The sequence below is a fragment of the Lontra canadensis genome, unplaced genomic scaffold, assembly GCF_010015895.1.
Source record: "Lontra canadensis isolate GAN:19392208 unplaced genomic scaffold, GSC_riverotter_1.0 scaffold25, whole genome shotgun sequence".
In the NCBI taxonomy this organism is placed as follows: domain Eukaryota; kingdom Metazoa; phylum Chordata; class Mammalia; order Carnivora; family Mustelidae; genus Lontra; species Lontra canadensis.
The window spans coordinates 4,371,535-4,392,595 of record NW_022631019.1 but is presented as its reverse complement, the minus strand read 5'-3'; the positions used below and the strand labels follow the sequence as shown (position 1 = coordinate 4,392,595).

The following is a 21,061-nucleotide window of genomic DNA, read 5'->3' as shown; positions in this document are numbered from 1 at the left end:
GGATGCCTGGCCCGCTGTGAGCGCTCCATCCGCGCGAGCCCGTTTCGCGCTACAATCTCTACTTTTATCACTGAACTGTCTGTAGGGACACACGCCGAGATAGGAAGAGGTCTCCAGGGGCTGAGACAGACCACTGTCTCTATCTGCTTGTCTGTGTTTCCTTACTTTTCCTCCTTGCTGCTGTATCACTTCAAAAACGGAAAGTCTTAAGTAAACAAACCCACCAAACAAGCTAGAGCTCCGTACTACCGGGCACACTTCAAAGGAAGTCCCCCGCGGGCGCTGAGCCCACAGCCTCTCCCCTTCCTCAGATGCCCGAGAAGCCCCCCGACAAGAGCCCAGATCAGAACCTTCACCCACAGTGGGTTAACATGTTGGAGGTGTGACTACAGGTCTCTCTTCACCCCCCATTTCTTGTAGCCTATAATTCTGACCCGACCAAGGGCATCTACATCCCGGGGTAAATGGTGTCTACACTGGGGGGAAGGGCTGCTCCGTCAGCCAGAGAACCCAAGAACGGAAGCCACGATCTGGACGTATGCTGAGGAGGTACAAGGGACACCTCACCAGCGGGGGCCTTTTCCTGCCCATAGCGGAGCTGGAGGGAGAGTGGGGACTGCACATCAGGGGCCCGGGTCCCACCCCCTCCCCGCCCTGGTGATGGGTGCCATGAGAACCCCACAGAGCCCTCATCCCCCAAGTGGAGCTGACAGCATTCACCAAAGAACAGAGATGACTGCTGGGGGCACGGGGGCAGCTGAAGGACGCCTCACCTACCCAAGAGGGCTGCAAAAGCACCTGAATAGGACCCGGCCCTAAAGAGGCCTTGCATGGGGTCAGAGGCCCACAGCAGTGACTAGTGTGGGGTGCCAGCCAGGGGCCTGAGGAAGCGGCAGTCACTCAGGACCAGACCCCTCACCCCCACGCCCTCCTCACGCACCAACAGGCCCAGTAATGGATTAAGGAAAGCTTTAAATTGACTTAGAAACCCCAGAACTAAATGAGATTATGTTCCTGTGGCCTGGTGGAGTGAAGGATTGAAATAGAAATTAAATTCAGTTAGCGAAAGAGAGAGAGAGAGAGAGCGCTCTGTGTTGCAGGCCCCTGAGTTGTGGCCCGAGCTAGGTCCTGCTACACACTTGAACATAGTCACTGCCAGTTCCACACACAAAAGCAGAGCCAAGTGCACAGGGAGGGTCGCAGCCCACCAGGCCCCACACACACAAGGGAGGGAGACCTGCATCTTGTCCCCGGGAGCTCACCCCCACGGGAGACGGGTGTGCAGACAGATGATGACAAGGTTCTAGATTACCAGGGGAAAGGGGGAGGTAAATCCTGTCCTGCAGAGCCTCCAAAGAGGGCGCCAGGGCAGAATCTGGAAGTCTCCTGGGATGGATGAGGGCATCTGAAGCAAGCGCAAAGGCAACTTAAGTCTGAAAGGGGTTCCCCCAGGGGTGCCTGGGGGGCTCAGTCGTTAAGTGTCTGCCTCCTTCGTCTAAGGTCATGATTCCAGGGTCCTAGGATCGAGACTCACATATGGCTCCCTGCTCAGCAGGGAGCCTGCTTCTCCCCATCCCTCTCTCCCTGCTTGTGTTCCTGCTCTCCCTGTGTCTCTCTCTGTCAAATAAATAAAATATAAACAAACAAACAAATAAATAAATATTAAAAAATAATAAAAGAGGTATCCCCCAGCAGGAGTCTACAACTTAACGAAGGACACACATACCACGAGGATGGCAATGGGGTCATCACTAAGTTCCACAGAGAGTGAAAGTGGTGGCCCCCAAGTGCTCACTGATGGACTTATATCTTTTTTTTTTAAAGATTTTATTTCTTTATTTGACAGAGAGAGATCACAAGTAGGCAGAGAGGGAGAGAGAGAGAGAGAGAGAGAGAGAGAGAAGCAGGCCCCCTGCTGAGCAGAGAGCCCGATGCGGGACTCGATCCCAGGACTCCGGGATCATGACCTGAGCTGAAGGCAGAGGCTTAACCCACTGAGCCACCCAGGCGCCCCTGAACTTATGTCTTTTGTGAGGGTTTCTTTTTCTAAAAAAAATTATTTATTTATTTGAGAGAAAGAGTATGCGTGGGAGTCAGGGGAGGGGCAGAGGGAGAGACTCGCAAGCAGACGCCTTGCTGAGCGCGAAGCCCAACACTGGGCTCGATCTCATGACCCTGAGATCATGACCTGAGCCAAAACCAAGAGTCAGACGCTTAGCCGACTGAGCCACCCAGGGGCCCCTTTGACCCATGAGATGAGAAAAGGGACAATGCAGCACATTTTCAATAAAGCTAAACTGATTCCAGTTAAAGAACTGTCCTTTATTCTGAGACTGTGTCTTTCTAGCTTTTCTTTCATGAAATGTTAATGATACACGGTTGCTAGACTTTTTCTTTCTTCCTTGGCAAAATTAAAAGTTGGTGACCCTGTAAGTCCCTCCCATTTAAAAAAAAAAAAAAAGGCAAAAAACAACCGGCATTGTCCTCTGAAAACACTCAGCAGGATGTATCTGCTGGGTACCCATGATGGCCCAGGCCAGGGTCCAGGTACAGAGAAAACAACAGTGAACGGCACAGATGCAGGTGCAGACATGGTCTCCACCTGGATGAAGCTCGTGTTCAAAAGGCTGTGAAGAGTAAATCATGAGGCTGGCGTTTTCTTGAGAAAGGGTCCACACGGACACCTCACTGAGAAGTGAAATGTGAAATGAGGCCTGGAAAATGAGCTGGTGCCAGCCATGGAGTGGCTGAAGACAGAGGGTCCCAGGTAGAGGGAGTGGCAAGTGCAAAAGTCCTGAGGTGAGATCTTAAACGGACAAAGAGCCAGTGAGGAAGCCACAGTGCAGAGGCACACAGCTAGAACCGCAGGGAAGGGCCTATCTGGGAACAAGGCAGCCAGAGGCATCTTCCAGGGGCAGACAGAGATAATGAACTCTTCCTTGGGGAGGGTTCAGATGGGAGCAAAGGTAAAAAAGAGGTCTGTGTGAGAGCCAGAAAGGAAGAAGCAAAGCCCTTGGCTGAACACCTGTTCAATGAGACACAGCCCTGCCCACCTGGGTTTATACTTGGTCTGCACCTAAGACACAGGCACCTGCTGAAAAGGAAGGGACAGAACACTGGTTCCTGCTCTGATCCCCGCAGAGTGGGCACGGCATCTCGAAAGCCTTTTTAGACTCCCTATCTTGGAAGTCCAGTGGTTTGGGGAGCTCCCTGCCCCCCGAAGCAATGGATTTCAGTACTTTAGGCTGAGACCATGTACCCACCAAAACGACAATGAGTATTCTCAGCTCTGAACGACAAATGTGATTTTCCTGAGTGTCAGCAGCACAGCCACAGATCAGAAAGCACTTTGGTGAGAGGGAGGGTTTTCTTAATTCCTATCCTGGAGGATTCGGACCATCAAGTTCTTCCGTGAGTGTGGAGAAGATGCCCTTCCATCCCCACCCCTGCTCCACAGCTGATGCCCCCCGCAGGAGAACAGGAGACAGAGGGAGCAAGGGTGTGACGCCCACTCCTGCCTATCCCAAGAGAGGAGGGAGAAGATGGGACAGAGGAAGAAGGTGGGACGAGATCCTCATCCTCTCTCCCACACCACCCCAGAAGGGTATGTAGGACTCTGAGAGCCTGAGGCCTAATGATCTGCTTCCCGGAAATGAGGAACGTCACAGGCTCTAGGAACATGGTTCCCAAACTGTGTACTGAGGCACCCTGCAGTACCTCAGTAAACTCCCGGCAGGCCAGCAGTTACTGAGCAATACGAAGTACCCGTCAGACACTGCTGGAACTACTAGCTTGGGGTGGTTTACAGTTTCACAGGCACATCAAGTGACATCCCTTCTGAGCGAGTGATGTCACTACGCAGCTGGCTTTTTAGGGCTTGCTGGGATAAGCCAGTGCCTTGCAAAAATCAGTATATCACGACGCTGGTGACACCCACTATGATTCCGGGATTTGAGGAGATGTCCACTGACCGATGGACACACATATCCCGTTAGTAAGTAATTTGGTTATTTAAGAACGAAATAAAACCTTATGAGTATTATATTTTCAAGCTGCTATTAAGTTGTTGGGACACAGCTCTTTATTAAGATATTTGGATCTAACTACTTAATAAACAGAACCATGAAGTATTTCTTGCAGCCTAGGGACATACGGAGGCACATGGGAGGTCAAGAACCAAGAAAGTTTGGGAACTTGTGCTCAGGGGGGAACTTGGCCCAAGGCCCCTCCCAACACTGAGCAGGCAGATGGCCAATAATGAGTAATCAGTGCCACCGAACATGCCAGGTGCTGTCCTAAGGGACTGACTTGGTGTGGAAGTGGAGGCCGCTGCTCCACTTGGTAGTGTCACTACTTGGTAGTGATTGGTCAGCGGCAGTGTCATCACTGTTGTATTATTAGGGCTTTTCTTCTCAACAGGACACCGGTCGGTGGTGGGGGTGCGGAGGGAAAGGAAGGTCCCCACTGCTATTCATCTGGTCGGGGGGAGGCACCCACAGCGTGCCTCTCACACCACACAAGGTCCCCAGGGGGAGGGATCAGCAGAGGGCAGTTTAATGCCTTGTTGAGAAAAGCTGAGGGCTCTGATGGTCAAGGCAGAAAGGTCTTGGCCTCTTGGTCTCCCAAGATAGAACCAGACTCCACCTAGGAGGACTCCTTCCCCAAAGTCCGGATGGGGCCATTGCTCCTGGAGTACACGGCTCTCAGCAGAAGGGACCCTCATCCTCAGCTACCACCAGGTCCCAAGGACACACCCCTCCCCGTAGCCCAGGGTACAAAGGGGTCTCTGAGAGGCACTCCGGAAGACTGAACATGGACCCAACACAGCCAGGCAGAGACAGAGTAACAGGACGGGCCGCAGCAAGCCATTGGACTACTTGCCCGAGTGGAGCCCTCCTGTCTCACCAGCAAGCTCAGGCCGCCTGGAAAGAAGCTACATGCTCTCCGAGGCACATGGGAATGACCGTGTGATCCTGGGACACAGTGGGCAAGGCATCAGAGGTGAGGGACACGGGAGAAAGTGAGGTGTGGGCTGAGGACTGAGCAGCCCCGTGGCCCGGTTCCACGGAGGAAGGCAAGGAGCAGGTTCCAAAATAGCTTCCCCAAGTCCCCAGGCTCCGGGAGCCCACCTTCCCTTCAGCCCGCAGCCACCACAGGCCCAGCACGGCCTGGGGCCAACATCTGCTGCCGCAGGGCAGGCCCCCACCCTACCCAAGAAAGCTAGTCTGTGTTCCAGGGAGAAAATGCCCAGAGAAAGCAGACCACAAGGCAAACTCAGGCTGCCAGAGTTCATCAAAATCGCTATTTGCAAGATTTCTATCTGCCCGACTCGAATTGTTTCAATTCCAAAATGCTAGATTCCCCGGTATAGTAGCAGAAAGGGTATTCATAGGCACTCCAGCTTCCAATAAGATGTAAAAACTTAGCTCACATTTTTTAAAGTTTATAAATAGCCTCGGAAAAGAAGCTGGAACACGCTTCTTAGTAAATACAGCTGACCCATTTTCCTCATTCTTCACCAGGAATAAAGCGACTGTTACCACGGAAAGTACAGGAGAGTCTAAATATACATTCCCCCGCACAGGCACCCAGATCAGACGAGCGGAGTCGACACCCAGGCGCTGAAGGAGGGAGAAGCCAGGCCAAGGAGGGGCAGCCCCCGGCTACCTCCCCACACTTGAGAGGCCAGGGTGGAGAGACGGGGGGTGTGGAATGCCGCGTCCCAGCTCTGGAAGGGGACAAGCCCTGGCTCCCGGCTCTACGGCCCACTGCTCACTGCTCCAGCCAGGCTTTCCCCCGACCTGCGCCCTCCCAGCAGCTGGCTTCTTCTCCAGCATCTCATGTGTTTCTACAGCCTATCCCCCCAGCGAGCAGGGAAGCTCCCTCTGGGCCCACCTTCCATCCAGCGCCCAGAACAGGGCCTAGAACGTGATAAACAAACATTGATCCACTGAACAGATTCGTGTCTGCGTGGCCAGGCCTGACCTAGCTTGTGTTCCGAGCACTCTTTCCTGATTACGGGCGGGCTTCTCCCTCATCCGGGGGGCTGCAGACTGGTCTGTCTGATGGAAATGGAGGGAGTCCTCGTTTCTGATTAATTTTATACCCAGGGAACTCTTTCTGCCCCTCCTTTCGGCAGCAGCTGGTATAATAAAATGATCCACCAAACCCAGCAGGTCTGGCTGACTCGGAGAAGGAACGTACGTAACTCTCCGGGCAGTCCCGTGGGGAAGGTAAGAGGGTCTGTCCACTGTTCTGTCCCAAGGACCGGGAGCTGCGCCCAGCACACGACAGCTGCTCAGTCACTATCCATGAGGGGGCTCCCCAGGCAGAGCCACTGGTGGGCGTCTGACAGCTTCCTGAGGACCCTCAGAGGTGGCCGTGCTTCCCGCAGGGCTGGGAGCAGACCCACTGCCCCAGAAGAACTGTTCTCAGAGGGGCTGCAGACAGGGCAGAAAGGCCAAGCCTCCCAGCTCAATTCTTCCAAGGAACCCCAGGAAACACAGAGAAGGGGTCCACTCTGGAGGGCCCCCTAGGGATGGGGCTTGTCACCTGGAGAGAACCAGAAACTTCCCTCAGACATTTCAAAGCATCAGAGTCTGCAGAGTGTCTGCTGCCCAAGGACGGAGGCAGGAGGGGCAGACACACGGCCCGTGGGCAGAGGCGGAGGATACGCAGGGAGGCTTTACAGAGAAGCTGGGAAGCTGGCAGCCGGGAAGCCCGGCCAGACCCAAGGGGAGGCACCTGGCTTCCGGTCACCGGGAAGCCAATAAACGGCACGTACTCCCACTCTTTGCCCTGCCCCTCCTGACGCTAAACGCACCCCAGCGGGCCAGCTCGTCACCGGTAGTCGGTAGTCGGCTGCTTCTTGCATTCGAGACACTTCCCAGCTGGTTGAAACCTGTTTCCCTGCCCCATTTCACACATCTGACCTGGGACAGTCCAGGCTTTGTGACAGAGACCAGCGAGGGCTGCCGGCACCATGCTGGGGACTGGGCTGCGTGGTTGGCGGGGGAGGGTCCGCTACTCCTCCTCACCCTCCTGGGACCCTTACATAAAACCTCCTGGAACACAGGAAAGTCCAGAGCACCTCTGAGAACCAAAAGCCAGCTAGCCCACGAGCCCATTCGCCCACACCAAACAGAGCCCCTCCTGCACGCTGGTCCTGGTGGGGTGACATGGGGCCACTCCCAGCCTGACCACGGGCATCGAGGGGCACAGGTCCTCCAGAGCCCCTCCTCTCACGTCACCGGCCCCTGCGTGCCGGCCCGGCGCCTTGCACGTAGCAGGCGCTCACCCAGGGCTAAAGGCTGCCCTACCGGAAAGAGTGAGCAGGTGCCTAGGATTCTGCGAGTTCACGCCGGATTCCTGAAGTCTCTGTTCCTTTACTGGTTGTTTCTCTAGATTGACTTCAATTCATCATCTCGGTTATGATCATAAAGGAGCTTAATTGATACTTAGTTGGTGGAATCTACCTTACCTAGGAAATTTATTACTCCAGAGAAGTGTGGGCAGGGACCAACAAGCAGCACTCGCCACCCATCAGCAGAGAGCCGCCGACTTTCTCCTCCCTCTGACTTGTTCCTGAAACACGTATGGAGGGGAGGGGAGTCCCAGGATCTCAGCGCCCCAGATTAAAACCTGGCTTTCCAGGGAGCTTGGGAACCATGCAGTGCCTTTTTTTTTTTTTAATTTATTTATTTGACACTCAGAGATCACAAGTAGGCGGAGAGGCAGGCAGAGAGAGAGGAAGGGAAGCAGGCTCCCTGCTGAGCAGAGAGCCTGACTCGGGGCTCGATCCCAGGACCCTGGGATCATGACCTGAGCTGAAGGCAGAGGCTTTAACCCACTGAGCCGCTCAGTCGCCCTCCCCCCCGCCCATGCAGTGCTTTTAAAACATGTCTGCAAACCCCTTGGATTCCTCCCATCGGAAAGTCGAGTCTAAGTCCCCTCTCCTTGAGCAATGGCACATGGGAGGGACACCGTGTGCTTCCATGGTCTACCTGGTTCTCGCGGGACACGCACCTCTGGGGCCCACGTGCAGGCTGGCTGCCCGGAAACTGCCGTGGAGACCATGTGGGGAGGGGGGTAAACCCCGAGTAGCCCCCACTGGGCTAGCCATTTGCATCTTCCCAAACACACGAATGGCACCAGGCCCCAAGCGAGAGCCCCCTGGCCACACCCAGCTAGCCTGCAGCCCCAGGAGAGGTGACAACAACAAATGAATTTGCTAGGTCTGCTGCGATTTGTGACAAAACCAGAAACGCTGGAACGATACAAAGACCTCACAGGCTCTGGGGCCCTGGCCAGGCTTCCTCCCTCCTATTACTCATCTGAAATGGAAATGGGGACCAGGAACGGATTTTTGTCAGCCTTTAAATAAACGAGAGAAAGAAAGAAAAAAAACAAAAACAAGTACCGCGGAACAAATTCCTCCTAAAGCTAACTTTATTCCATTTGAAGAAATACTCTTTGTTTTGAAATTACGTCCCTCTTATATGGTTGGTGCTAACGTAGTCTTCCTTTTACGAATGAGGAGATAGTAGCTGGTGATTGGCTTTTAATGGCCTCACTCGGTCAAATTAAAAAGTTTTTAAAATTGGCCCAGCCCATGACAACTAGCGACAGGGAACCCGCACGGTTAGGTGGCCTCAGATCACTTCCACATCTGATAGGCTGTGATTTATGAAATTCCCTACAGAAAAGAGGGAGCTACCTCATCCCCCGCAGACACACTCTACAAAGCCCAGCCCCGGCTCATCAGCTCAGACACCTGGCTCTGCTTTAACACAGCTTGTCGGTCCTGTGACGGGTCCTTAACAGGCTCCTGCAAACCATTCCGCCAAAGGCGGCAGCCTCCAGCCTGCCTGCCCTGCTTCCGGGGGCCCCTCCTCCCGCGGGGCCCTCCCCGGCTCGAAGGCCAGCCAGTGGGTGGAGAGCGTGAAGCTCCCACAGAAAGAATCCCGCCAAACCCCAGCACAAAGCGCGTGGCTTCTGAGCCCAGCATCTCTCCAGCAGCATCTGGCCTGTCCGAGGCCGGGGCAGCTCGGCACAAAGAGAGAAACAACAAACCTCCAGAAGAAGGTGTCAGCAGATCTGCACTTTCCAGAAACGGAGTGTTTTCAGGTCACGGAACACAACGATGCCAGCCAGAAAACACTGTGGACTTCATTTCTAAAATGGAGAAGCGGCCTGCAAGGTTTCACTCTTCGGTTCCCGGCTTGCAGGGTCTCACCTGGCCTCCTGCACCTGTGTGACTCTGGGGCTGCCACAGCTCAGGGGGAGGCCACCACAGCTGCCAGCCAGACTGGCCCAGGGTCTCGGGCTCGTCTCCCCTGCAGCACGCAGTCTGAGGCCAAGGAGGAAGAAGGGACAGGCGCCTACAGCGCCGGGAGACCGCCTGCGGTAACACAGTGGGGTCCCTGAGCACGTGTGTGTCTGACTCACGCCACTGTCCGCCATGGGGCACCCAGGAGCCCAGCCTCCACCCTCTGCCCGGCCCGCGTGCAGACACAGAGATGGGCACGACGCCTCTGGGCCGCCTCCCGAGAGGCTGCAGGCAGGACCGGCTGGTGCTGATTATTTCCCGAAGCCAGATAAATACCGTTTTGAAGCCACAGTATTTCTCGAGCACAAACAGTACAGTAAAGCCCAGACATTTATATGCAATTGGGAGACATTTATCCTGTGACAACATTCTATTCCAATGACTTTTCTATTACCGCCAATGATTAATGATGTAAATTCTGTCACTTGGGATGATGGATGCCGGGCAGCCGAGGGGCCTTTGCATAGATTACCCAAACCCCGGCTTCCCATTGGCTCCCAGGACAAATGTGGTCTGTGCTTCAGTCAAGCATAAATGTAAAGTTCGTTTAGATTAAAAAAATATTATTCTTCCTCAGTGCTCTCCAGTAGCAGCTCAGGACTGGGTGGAAGCCTTCTCCTTCGGGAACGTGTTTTTGCTCTTCAGCATCAGGGCTGCTGAGAAGAACTGCGTAACTTTGCAAACAGGAGCTGGGAAGGCTTTCACCACTGGGTGCCACAGCAGGAAAGCTGGAGCCAGGAGAGCAAGGCCCAAGGTCTCAGGCATCTGGAGCCCCATCCAGCCTAGGTCCCAGGCAGATGGGCCCCATCCCTCTCGACCTGGCATGCTGGTCGGTGACCTGGACTGTCCTCCTCAGTTCCCCCTGGTCTCCATCCGCTAGGAACTGCCATCATTCTGCACCGGAGAGGACGTGCCAATGTCCCTGATCCTGCTTTGTGGTCCTGCCTCTGTCCTCCCCTTAAATGCGGTGCCTCCTGGAGCTCTTCCAGGCTTGCTTCCCTCTGGCTCCACTCGCTTGGGGGTTTCCGTTTACCTCCAGGGCTTCAGTTGCTGATGGCTCCCAAACCTGTGTTTTCCAGGCGCATCTCCACTCTGAGTTTCATGCTCCCAGATCCTACTGCTCACGGGGGTCTCCTTAGGGCTCCAAATGCAGCCTCCCATACTCCCCTGGGTCCTGCATGGCGGAGCACAACCTCCTCCAGCCCAGCTGGCCAACACAGAGAGCCGGGAGCTCCCCTGCACTCCTCGCTGGCCTTACCCTCCATCTCTGACGGATGACCAGCTCCTACAGATTCCTTTCCTTAACAACCTCTGGACCTGTCACTCCAGGTGCACGACCCCAGTGTGGCCCAACTGTCACCTAGACTAATAGAAGCAAGTTCACGGTATCTACACAGCTCTCCGAGCGTCCATCACGGCCTTCCCCTCGGAGCAACAGAACTCTCGTCAGCTGCCCCTCTCCTGGGCCCTCCAGAGCCTTCCTAGGCGCGTGATATAAATGCTCCCCTCCAGCTGACGGGCTCTGTACCACCTGGCACCTGCGGACGGCTCCAGCAGCATCCTGGGCGCACCTCCCCAGGCTGCATACTTTCTGGACTTCCTGCAGTTTCTAGACATGTCATGCTCTCTGGACACCACGTCTCTCTACAGGGCAGCTCTCCGGCACCCCTTCGGCTGGCTAACTCATCCTCCAGGTGCCAGCTTTAACGTCACTTGCTCAAAGAAACTTCTCTGATCCAGCCCCCACGCCCACAGGCCACACAGTCTCTGCTGTGGGCCCTGGGAGGAGCCTGTGATTCTGTCCTCCCACCTCTTGACACACATCTCGCTTCTGCACAGGGCGAGCACAGGGCCCACCCGGCCTGGGTCACCACGGGACCCCTAGCACTTCCCACAGCGTCAGCAGAGAGACACGGTCTGGCACACGGGGGCGCAGCAGCCGCACCAAGCGGAGAACTCATCTGCACACCCGGCTTCTTCCCATCCCTCCCAAGAACACAAACTCCTTGAAGCCCAGAACTGTGCCACGTCCGAACTGGACCCCTGGGGAGTCTGCTACGGTCTCACCGCAGAGCAGGCGTTCAGAACAGGTTATGGAGGAGCTGGGAAAGAAGAAAGTTAGAAAACTCATAAAAGCACAAGGAATTCAGAAAACCAGTGGCCTCATTCATAAGGCAAAGGCTTAAAAGTTTAAAGAAGGAGAGAGAATTGATGTGAAGTGTGCAGCCAACATGCGGGCCTGTAAATCAAGCTGTTGTCAAACCCCGGGGAGAGCTGCCCAGCTTCCCTGCAGACTCGGAGAAGCAGCTGTAATTCAGGGGCGGGGCAGGCCTTACAGGAACTCGGGCTGCTCGCTGGGCTGGATTCCTGGCACTCCTAACTCAATTTGGCCATCTCTCCCGGTGTCCTTTCTTGGAAAATGGATGGGCTCTTGACTCTGTGAGGCCTGGGAAAGGCCCCGGGCTCTGCGCTGACAGCTGGGGGATCCGGATGCAGGCCAGCCAGGAGGATCCCCCCTCCCCCGCCACCAGGGGGCAGGGAGAAGCACGGGGGAAGATCCCGGACACTGCCTGCCCTGGCTCTCCTCCGGACCTCTCCAAGGCACCTGGACCTGGGGCAGGAAGGCATTCACAGGGCATACCCTGGGGCTCCACTGCCCATGTCCAGCGTGCAGGACCCACAGCCAAAGACTTGGTATGCACAGATGGGGGACCAGTCCTGTGCTGGAGGCTGGCGACCACAGCCTGATGGTGGGATCAGACGCTCTGTTGAAGGGCGGAGGGCCAGGGAGGACTCACTGGGGCCCCCCTGCCTGCAGGCCCCAGGCTTGGTCAGCAGCTGTGCTGATTGTCCCTGTCTTAGCGATCATGAACATCACGGACTCCATGTTCCTTCCCAAACCCGTGGCTCCAACCCTGCCAAGGGGCCACCGTGGCGGGAGCTGGAGGCTCAAAGCTAGCCACTGCCTCTCACACGACTCCCCAGCTCGGCCCGACATTCGCACCCCCTCCAGCTGCCCCAGCTCTGCTCCCACCCCAGGGACCCTCCTCCAGCAAGCCTCTTCTTTCAGACCACTTCTCTGACCCCTCCCGTTCCCTGCTGACTGCACTGGTTTCTCCCATCTTGAAATGTTCACGTGACTCTACCAAGTCTTTTCCCCCTGGGTTGCTCTTCTTCCTCTTCCTGTGAAACCTTGAGAACTATAACCCCAGTCAGGAGCTGGGCAGGGAAGGAGTACAAGCCCAAGTCCCCAGGAGGACAGGGCAGAGAAATGATGAAATGCAGAAATTCAGAGATCTTAAAAGACTGCTGCATTTCTTGGCTGAGTGAATGCACATACCCCACTACAAAAATTATTTTCCAAGCTTGGCTTTTAGGTTCCTGGAGTGGAAGGAGTAAAACATCTAATTTTTGAAATCTTCATAAGTATATGCATTTTTTTTTTTTTTATAAAACTACTTAAATGAATCCACTTTTGCCTGACGAAGTAGAGAAATCCAAAGCTCTGGGATTTTAAAAGCTTCCATTAAAGCAGCTTTTCTTTTTTCAAAAAATAATGAATTGAAAACTAAATCAGACGGCTTCATTAAGCCCAGTGCCAATGAGAGGCGGCCAGGATGAGCCCCGGACCAGCCCAGGAAGCTGGAGCAGGGCTGTGTCTCTCCTGCTTGTCTTACTTCTGCAGCAGTGCTAGCTGAAGGCATGCTTTCGAATCGTACAGAATTAGAATTCCGCTGTGTTTTTTTCGGGCAGTACAGTATGTCTTCATTGGTGCTCCAGCAGGCTCGCAAATTAAGATAAAATGCTGGCGAGGTGGAGACAAGAACGTGTTCCTATGGAGGGGAGAGAGCACAGAGCAGTGCCCTGGACTCGGGGGCGGCTGACACCACCCTGGCCAACAACATGGGCACCGCGTTTCCACGGACCTGCTGAGCTAAAAGCCTCAACTTGCCAAACCAGGCCTGGGCTGGCTGCATCTTGAAGCGAGAAAGGTCCAGGGCCCAACCATGCACACGTACCTCTAATCCCTGAGGGCCAGCCTAGGATCAGAACCTGAGAAGGGGCAGACAGTGCCTGGACAGCCAGGCCACTAGCCAGAGGCCACAATAAATGGCCACGGGTGGCCACAGACTGGGGCATTCTGTAGCTCTGTGTGTGACTTCACCTTAACTCATGTGCCTACCCATTCATCCGTGAGCTTCCGTATCCCCTGTGTATCCATCAGGCCCTGTCCTCACACCAGAGGTACACAGTGAAAAGGTCAGACATGGGCCCTGCCCTTTTGTAGGCATCAAACCGAACCCCTCCGAAATAATCAGCTGTGACTACACTAAGAACCCCAGAGGCGGTATGAGACCATTTAAGGAGACTTCCTCTGCCTGGTGCAGCCTCTCTGCCCCCTCTCAGAATGCTGACAAGCCCCTGGCTTTTCACGTGCCCTCACATCCATCCTTGCCTGCCCCCGAGCCTGCATTCTGCCCCACAGGGCAGGCCTCCCTCCCTCTCAACCAGCTCCACCCACCTCCTGCGGGAGCCCCCCAGTCCTCTCCTCTCCCCCTCACTTGTCTCCTCCGCAGTCTCTGGCTCTGAGTACACAGCCTGGCACAGCACGGAAATGCTCAGCCATGAAGCAACTTGAAAACACTCAGGAAGAGTGCAAAATCCAGTGCAAAGAAGGTTTGTTGATGGAAGCTTCCAGAAAAAAAGCCCAGCTGGGTCTAGGGTGGAGGACGCTTAAGTTTGGTGGTGGGGGGAGGGAGCAAGGTACACAAAGGCCAGGCCAAGGGCCCCTGGGGGCCAAGCAGTGCGCCTCCCTTGCTCCGACAGTGTTCTCACAGGGAGGGCCTCCCAGGGCAGCTGGAGGAATGGGAACCACAAAGGCAGGTCTCTCTGGCGGCCCCTCAGCTGAGCGCTGAGCCACCTGGCAGACCTGGTGTCCAGCGTGAAGTCACAGGAGCACAGGTGCGAAAGGGGGGCTCGCAGCCATGTGGGCCGGCTAAGAGAACCTTCGCAGGCATCCAGGCCAGGGCTCGTGGGGCCAACCGATGGCAGGCAGCAAAGATGCAGGCACACACCTGGAGCACAATGGGAGAAACTAGTCCCTGAACTCCAGCCCTGTCCTCAGTGACCTTTGTCCTCTGGAGTGTTCACACATGAGAGGAAGGACTGCATTTGGCCCCTTTATAGAGGCCAACAGAGGCACAGACAGTGTGACTCACTCCAGGTCACACCACATGGAAGGCAGCCTGGGGAGGTCAGGTCTGTAGCTGCAGGCGGGAGGTGCTGGGGAAGGCCACACAGCACGGTGGCTCTGAGCCCAGGCACCGGCATGCTGCGCACAGGGCTGTGTTCAAATCCTGCCTCAGTGACTGACCGAGGCTGAATCTTTGGACGGGCCACATACCCTCCCTGAGCCCAAGCGGGAACAGAAACACCTCCCCAGCTGCCCAGCTGGGGGGTTGGGAGGATTCTGCAACACATCCGTGATAACAGGCAGCAGGCCCGGTTCAGTCTGGAACACCTATGACAGCCTATCCCCTATGAAGTGGCGGTCACATCTTCTGTTAAAAAGAATGCAGGGGCGCCTGGGTGGCTCGGTCATTAAGTGTCTGTCTTCAGTTCAGGTCACGATCTCCAGGTCCTGGGTTCTCCCACGCAGGCTCCCTGCAAGGAGCCTGCTTCTGCTTCTGCTTCTCCCTCTCCCACTCCCCCTGTTTCTGTTCCCTCTCTTGCTGTGTCTCTGTCAAATGAATAAATAAAATCTTTAAATAAATAAGTAAATAGATAAATAGCTAAGTAAATAAATAAAAAGGAGGCAGAAGTGGGGCATACGGGAGTTGGGAAAACCTGTCAGCCTGGGGGTCTAGTTGCTGGTAGAACCAACCCAAAGAATCCTCCCCAGGTCTACCACACACACACCCACAGAGGGAGGGAGCCTCAGCCCAGACAGACAACCACCAAACATACACAAAAAACTTCTCTCTTATGGCAGCAGAAATACCAAGGTTATCTTGAAGAGTACTAAGAAATGTTAATTCCCTGGGGCTCTTTATGTAAAGATGACTAAAATCAAGAGGATAGAGTAGCCCCCAGGAGACAGATAGGAAGAGAGACACACTTTAATATTTCATTAGTGTCCCATTAGCAAGACAACACACATTTTCACACTTGGTGACTTCTTGGGAATAACGTCTCATTCAGACACAAACAGGGGACACGGCTGCTGCTTACCCCGCTGGGCTGCAAAGCATCCTGAGGCAGCCAGTCAGAAAGAACTTGACCTTCAGCACTATGGCTCCCGGCGCCAATGAACTCAAGAGTGCAAGACTTTCTGGGTGCCTCCTACAAAAACTGCTAATCTGGGATTGGGAGCCGGGCTGCCGAGAGGAAGGAGGGAAAACCTTTCTGATGCTTTTTAAGGCAGGCTCAGGAGGCCTACCTCTCCAGGCCTGGCACAGCACAGCCGCCGCCCCCCCCCCCCCCCCGCCCGCTGCCCCGCACCAACCAGGGCATTCTAAAATCTGAGCCCTGGACAGTGGAGGGCAGGGATGAGGAGGGGAGGGAGCAGGGATTTGAGAAGACAACCGGTGGGGGGGTCCTTAACTATTATTGTGCAAATCATCGTCACATTTGATATGTCCCAGGCTCCCAGTGCGGGCCAGGAATGAGCCTGATGCTTGGCCCAGGGCAGGGAGCACACAGACCTCAAACGAGGAAGCAAAAAGAAATAATAAAGTTGTGGATTTCCGTTCATGACAGACCCAGGAGGCGGGACCACCATTCCCATTTTCCAGATGGAAACGCTCAGGGAAGTTAACTGACCTCCGCAGCTCAGGGCCCTGGACTCAGACGCCCCTTCCTGTGGCTGGAGACAAGGGCATGGCACAGGGAGGGGCCCGGCCACCCCTCTCTTGGCTGAACCGTCACGAGGATTCGGACATGACAGCACACGGCTGCAGACCCCGTGCAGAAGGGTTCTGTCTTCAGGCTTCTAGACTTGTCACTACCTTCTCTGGATGGACATGAACTGCCAACAGGCAGGACGACCAGCACAGAAAGTCAAAGGAAATGACAACAGGCAGTGTCCTTTCCAGTCAAATGGGCCACCTTTGTAGAAGTGGCCTCCCGGGCTCCTTCACTCCCTCCCAGACCTTCTCCCAGGGCCAGCCTGCGGGCCCTGGTCCTGAGAAAAAGTCAGCCTCCACATCCAAGGAGCAGAGGGCATCTGGCCTCCAGGGACACCCTCCCCGAGTCCCTTTAATTTGGTCTATTAATTTAAAGCAGAGGAAGCTGGCCAGGAGTGGTAGGCACAGGGGATGTCTGAGAGGATGTAATTAATGCAGCTGCTCCACACAGAAGGTAACGCCTTGTCTCCTCATTAGCAGATGTACGGCAATTTAGGATGACGTCCTGGAGGACAGCGACGGGGACACACAGCTCCCTTCAGGTCCACGCCTCGCCCGCCACTTCAATCTCCTCACTGCTGGGCAATTACGAGGTGCTCCCAGCACAGCCTTGCAAGCTGCTGGCAGCCGGCAATGGGGTGCTGGCGCTGGAAAGGCCTACGGCCCGGGGGCCAGGCCCAAAGCACCCGAGACTCAGCAGCCACGGGTTCCCACACAGAGACCTGCGAGGGGACAAGAGCACACAACCCCACCTCCGCAGCAGTCCCTCATTCGATATTCAGCGTGGGTTCCTGACCCTGTTTGCTGAGCTGTGTAAACACGGAAGACACAAGACGGGGTCTGCGAGGATGTGAAGGCTTTCCCAAATCATGACATGTCGGAGGGCCACAGGCTCGCAGAGAGCGGTTTCCAACAAGCACACGTCAAGTCGTATTAATTTTCCCCTCAAACAACAAGACCAGCAATTTTTTTAAAAGCTGGTTTTTCCTTGCAAAGCTCAAATGTTGCAGAAACATTTCTGTAGTGAGGGTCAACCCTACAAAGCAATGCTCTGGCTCTGGCCCCCCCCCCCCCGGGGGACTAGCTCTGCAGAAGCTGGGAGTGGGAGGCTGGGGGAGGGGCGGGGGAGAAGTGGCCATATCAGAGTTTGGAGATCTGGAGATCGCGGCTCTTCTTTCCTCCCCAGAGACCACCTACGGAAAGTCCACGGCAGCTCTGGAATCACGTGGGGTGTGAACCTAATTACGACCCAGCAGAAGGGCGACAGCGTGCCCCTTCTGTCACCGTGCGACCCCCTGGGCCGCCCGACAGGTAACACTGCCTCAGCCCATCTGCAGCAAGGGCTTTTGGCTGGATGCCAGGACCTCATCGACACACAGATAAAGCCAAAAGCCAACACGGGACAGCTGCAGGGTCCTTGATGGCACACTGTGAGAACGGCCACCAATCTGAGGACTAGTCGAGGCTGGCTGCACAGAGCTCGACACAGGCCGGGCAGCCCTCGAGGCCAGCAGCTGAGGAAGATGCAGGAAATCTTCCTTGGCCTCAGGTGAATGCAAGCCCCTCACATAGCGGAGTCTGAAAAATGGACCTGGAAAGTTCATTCGGGGGGTGATTTTGACATGTCTTTTTGTGCACATGGATTAGGTTTACCTGGTTACAGAGATAAGCTGGGTGGCCAGTGAGTGTCCCCCCGTGGCACACTCTACCCACTGTACTTCGATCCACATTGCAAACTGTCAGTACCCCAGCTTTTTAGGCAACTAGAACCTTCTACACTCCACACTCTCTCCCACACATGTGCACCTTGCCCAGGTAAAGCTCCACCCCTCTGACAGGCCAGCTGGCCCAAGTGTCTGCTCTAGGACCCACCTCAGGGTAGAGCCCCCATTCACGGGAGAACTACACCCTTCTGGAGAGGCCTCAAGACCCAGCAGCCCTGGGATGGGCCTCTGCGGGCTGTGCATTTCTAGGTGATGCCTTTTCCCAGTCTCCCCCAGGGGCCAGCAGCATTTCCTCGTGCATCATTTCAGGAAGTGCCCAAGAATGAAACAACTACGATTTTGCTTAGAAAGAACAGCTACAGGGTTGTTGTTTTTCCCAAATGCAGCTGGAACGGGGAGACAAAACTGACCTTTCACGTGTATTTTGAATTAATTCAGAAATACTCTATCCAAGTATAGAATATTAGGTGACTTTACTTCTTGTGCCCTTTCCTCTAAATTATTAAAAGACTCAAGGATTCTCCAGTCTGTGGCTAACATTTCAGATGACCAAAGCAGACAAATAAATTGAGTTCTCTTTTAAGGCAAGGAAATCTGTGTTCCTGAAGAGTAAAAAAGAATGTGGCAAGTTGACCTGCTTCATCCTAACGGCCTCCGCTGAAAAACCGGGGTAAGGGTTAGGGTATAAAGGGACCAGGATGCTTGTGGTTATTACTATACTTTTCCATGTTATTCTTTGATTCAATACCTTTTAATTAAATTTAAATTGATTGAGCAGTTTCAGCAACGATTCCTCAATGCTCATGTGTGATTCTGAAAATGTCGGAATCTGGCTAAATTACGCTGGCACACTTACCTGTCAGCGACAACTCCCGAGAAATACGGCGCACTCAGGAGCCCGGCAAGGACTCTGCCCCTGAGCGGGGCAGGGGTGGGGCGGGGGGGGAGGACAAGGCACAGGGCACCTCAGTACACACCCCCAGTGAGCTGTGCAGCTTGGTCTCATAGTCACGGACCCCCAAGGCCTCATGAGCAGTATTTTGGCGAAGTCGAATCAAAGCGTACTTTATTAATCCACCTTCCAATTCTCCACCCCAACAAAACAAAACAAATGAGGACTATGGTTCACCACTATGAATTCTGTGTCAAATGTGGAGAAGGGGACAGGGCCACTGTCCCAAGAGGCTTGGATTTACGGAGGAGAATGAGGTGGTGAGTGAGTTGCCCAACAGCGGACACAGAAACCTTTTCTTGGGAAAAGGACCCGACACTTGACTTTCAATATGCTTCTTGAATATTCTAGCTTAGCATCTGCAGTGAGCAGTGAACAGCGTCTCCCGTGCCAGGAAGCAGATAAGCCGTGGGTAGAAGGCCTGGCTGGGGAGTGTGAGACAGAGGCCCAGCCGTCAGCCTGCCTGCCACCCGGGGTGGCGGGGCGCCCTCAGAGGGCACGGGCACCCACTCAGTGCCGGCTCGGGAGGCCAGGGGCCACAGCAACAGCGGACAGCCAAAGCCCCTTCTTCCTGTCACGAGGGAGATGGAGGACACACAGATGAGGAGATGCCACCCAGCAGGCGTCTGAAGCACATCACAGGAACCCGGCAGGCAGAGGGGTGAGGGAGCGCTCGTCAGATAAGGCGGCCACAGACATCCCCCAAAGGGCGCATCTGAGCACAGCTGAGGGAGAAACGGGGAGGGAACTGTGGGGGGCTCCTGGGAGAAGGAACAGTAGGTACACAGGCATCGGGAACGGGGGCGCTGTGAGCCAGACCACCAGAAGCCTGGAGGTCATGGGCCGTCTCTGGATTTTACCTGCAGTGTATTAGGATCCGAGCGGAAAGGCTAGCTGCTCAGCCCGTCGCCAGGAACTCTGTCTCTGAGGGGCTGGGAGCATCAGGTCTCACGTGTGCCCGAGGCCAGTCCTGGTGTGACGGAGGGCACTCCCAGCTTACTCCCTGTGACTGGGCCCAGGTGGCTCTGGCCCCTGGGATGGGCACCCGTACTCCCCTGTTGGGTGGGCCTGGTACCTGCTGCTGGACCCAGAGCCTTCGGTGTGTCACCAGGAAGGGACTGTCAACCCAGGGAACAGCACAAGCTCTCGGTACGGCAGGAGGCACGAGCCCCGAGAGGTGCCGGGCTTACGCAGGCCCCAGACCAGCTGTTTGGAAGAAACTCAGGACCCCTCAGCTGCCCGCAGTCGAAGCTCAGCCCGAAGCACAGAGCCCTGGACCTAAGCTGCCCAGACCTGCTCTCACCCTTTCAAAGCTCTGCACCCCTTCCAGAAACATGGGCTGTGGGAAGGCATGAGGGGGCCGCAGGGACGACAGCTGCTGAGGCTGCGGGTCAGCCGGTCACGTCTCCTTACAGCAAGAGTTCCTAGAGGTCAGGGCCCGTGTCCCTTTAGCTGTCCCAGATGTCTGGCGAATCAGCAAACAGTGACTGTTGACGATGCTGCCCAGGCTCCGGACATCCTAGAACTCTTACCGTTTCGCCAACTCAAGGACACAGTGGAAACCACACACCGGATTTTGAAAAAGCAAACAAAATGAAAAGCAATTAGTAAAGACAAATCACAAATATTTAAGCGTTGAGGCCTGCGATGGATGTCTATCTTGAAGACGGATCTCCACTTCCTCTTCAGACCCAGGGGGCCCTGCTGGAGCACAGCGAGGCCGTGTCTCAGGCACGGACGGCTCCGGCCGCCTCTCAGCTGGGTCACGACCGCTCCCCCTCAGATGCCCACAGCAGCATGGGCAGCAGGGGCTCAAACTTCACTAAAATGAGTGTTTTGACTGGTGGAAGAAAGGTGCACTGGCCCTGGGCAAGTAATAAACTGGACGAGGACATGTCACACAGCACCTTCCTCTTCCACCCCCTCTAGGGAAAGGACTGGCGTGCTCGAAAATGAGGGGGAGGGAAAATTAAATACAAAATATATTCAAATAACAGCCACAGAGCGGGGAGGGGAGGCACGGATTTCTGAGCCAACTTCCAAACTCCTGCTGCTCTGCTTTGCCTTTGAAACAGTCTCACTTTGCCTTCTGTTGCTTAAACAGTAATTATTAAAGGCATCAATTAAAAATGCCCAACTCTGCCGTCCCCAT

The 21,061-nt window shown here is 55.1% G+C and overlaps 1 protein-coding gene and 1 long non-coding RNA gene across 7 annotated transcripts in view; both read right to left on the bottom strand.

Moving 5' to 3' along the window:
- The window catches only part of CAMTA1 (calmodulin binding transcription activator 1), an 812,384-nt gene that overhangs the window by 679,898 nt on the left and 111,425 nt on the right, over positions 1-21,061 (bottom strand). The window lies entirely within an intron of this gene.
- LOC116871011 lies at positions 19,803-20,347 on the bottom strand. Its single transcript, XR_004383327.1, has 3 exons — positions 20,213-20,347; positions 19,985-20,115; positions 19,803-19,879 (listed from the first exon to the last, which is right to left on the bottom strand). It is a non-coding gene; the product is annotated as an uncharacterized LOC116871011 (long non-coding RNA).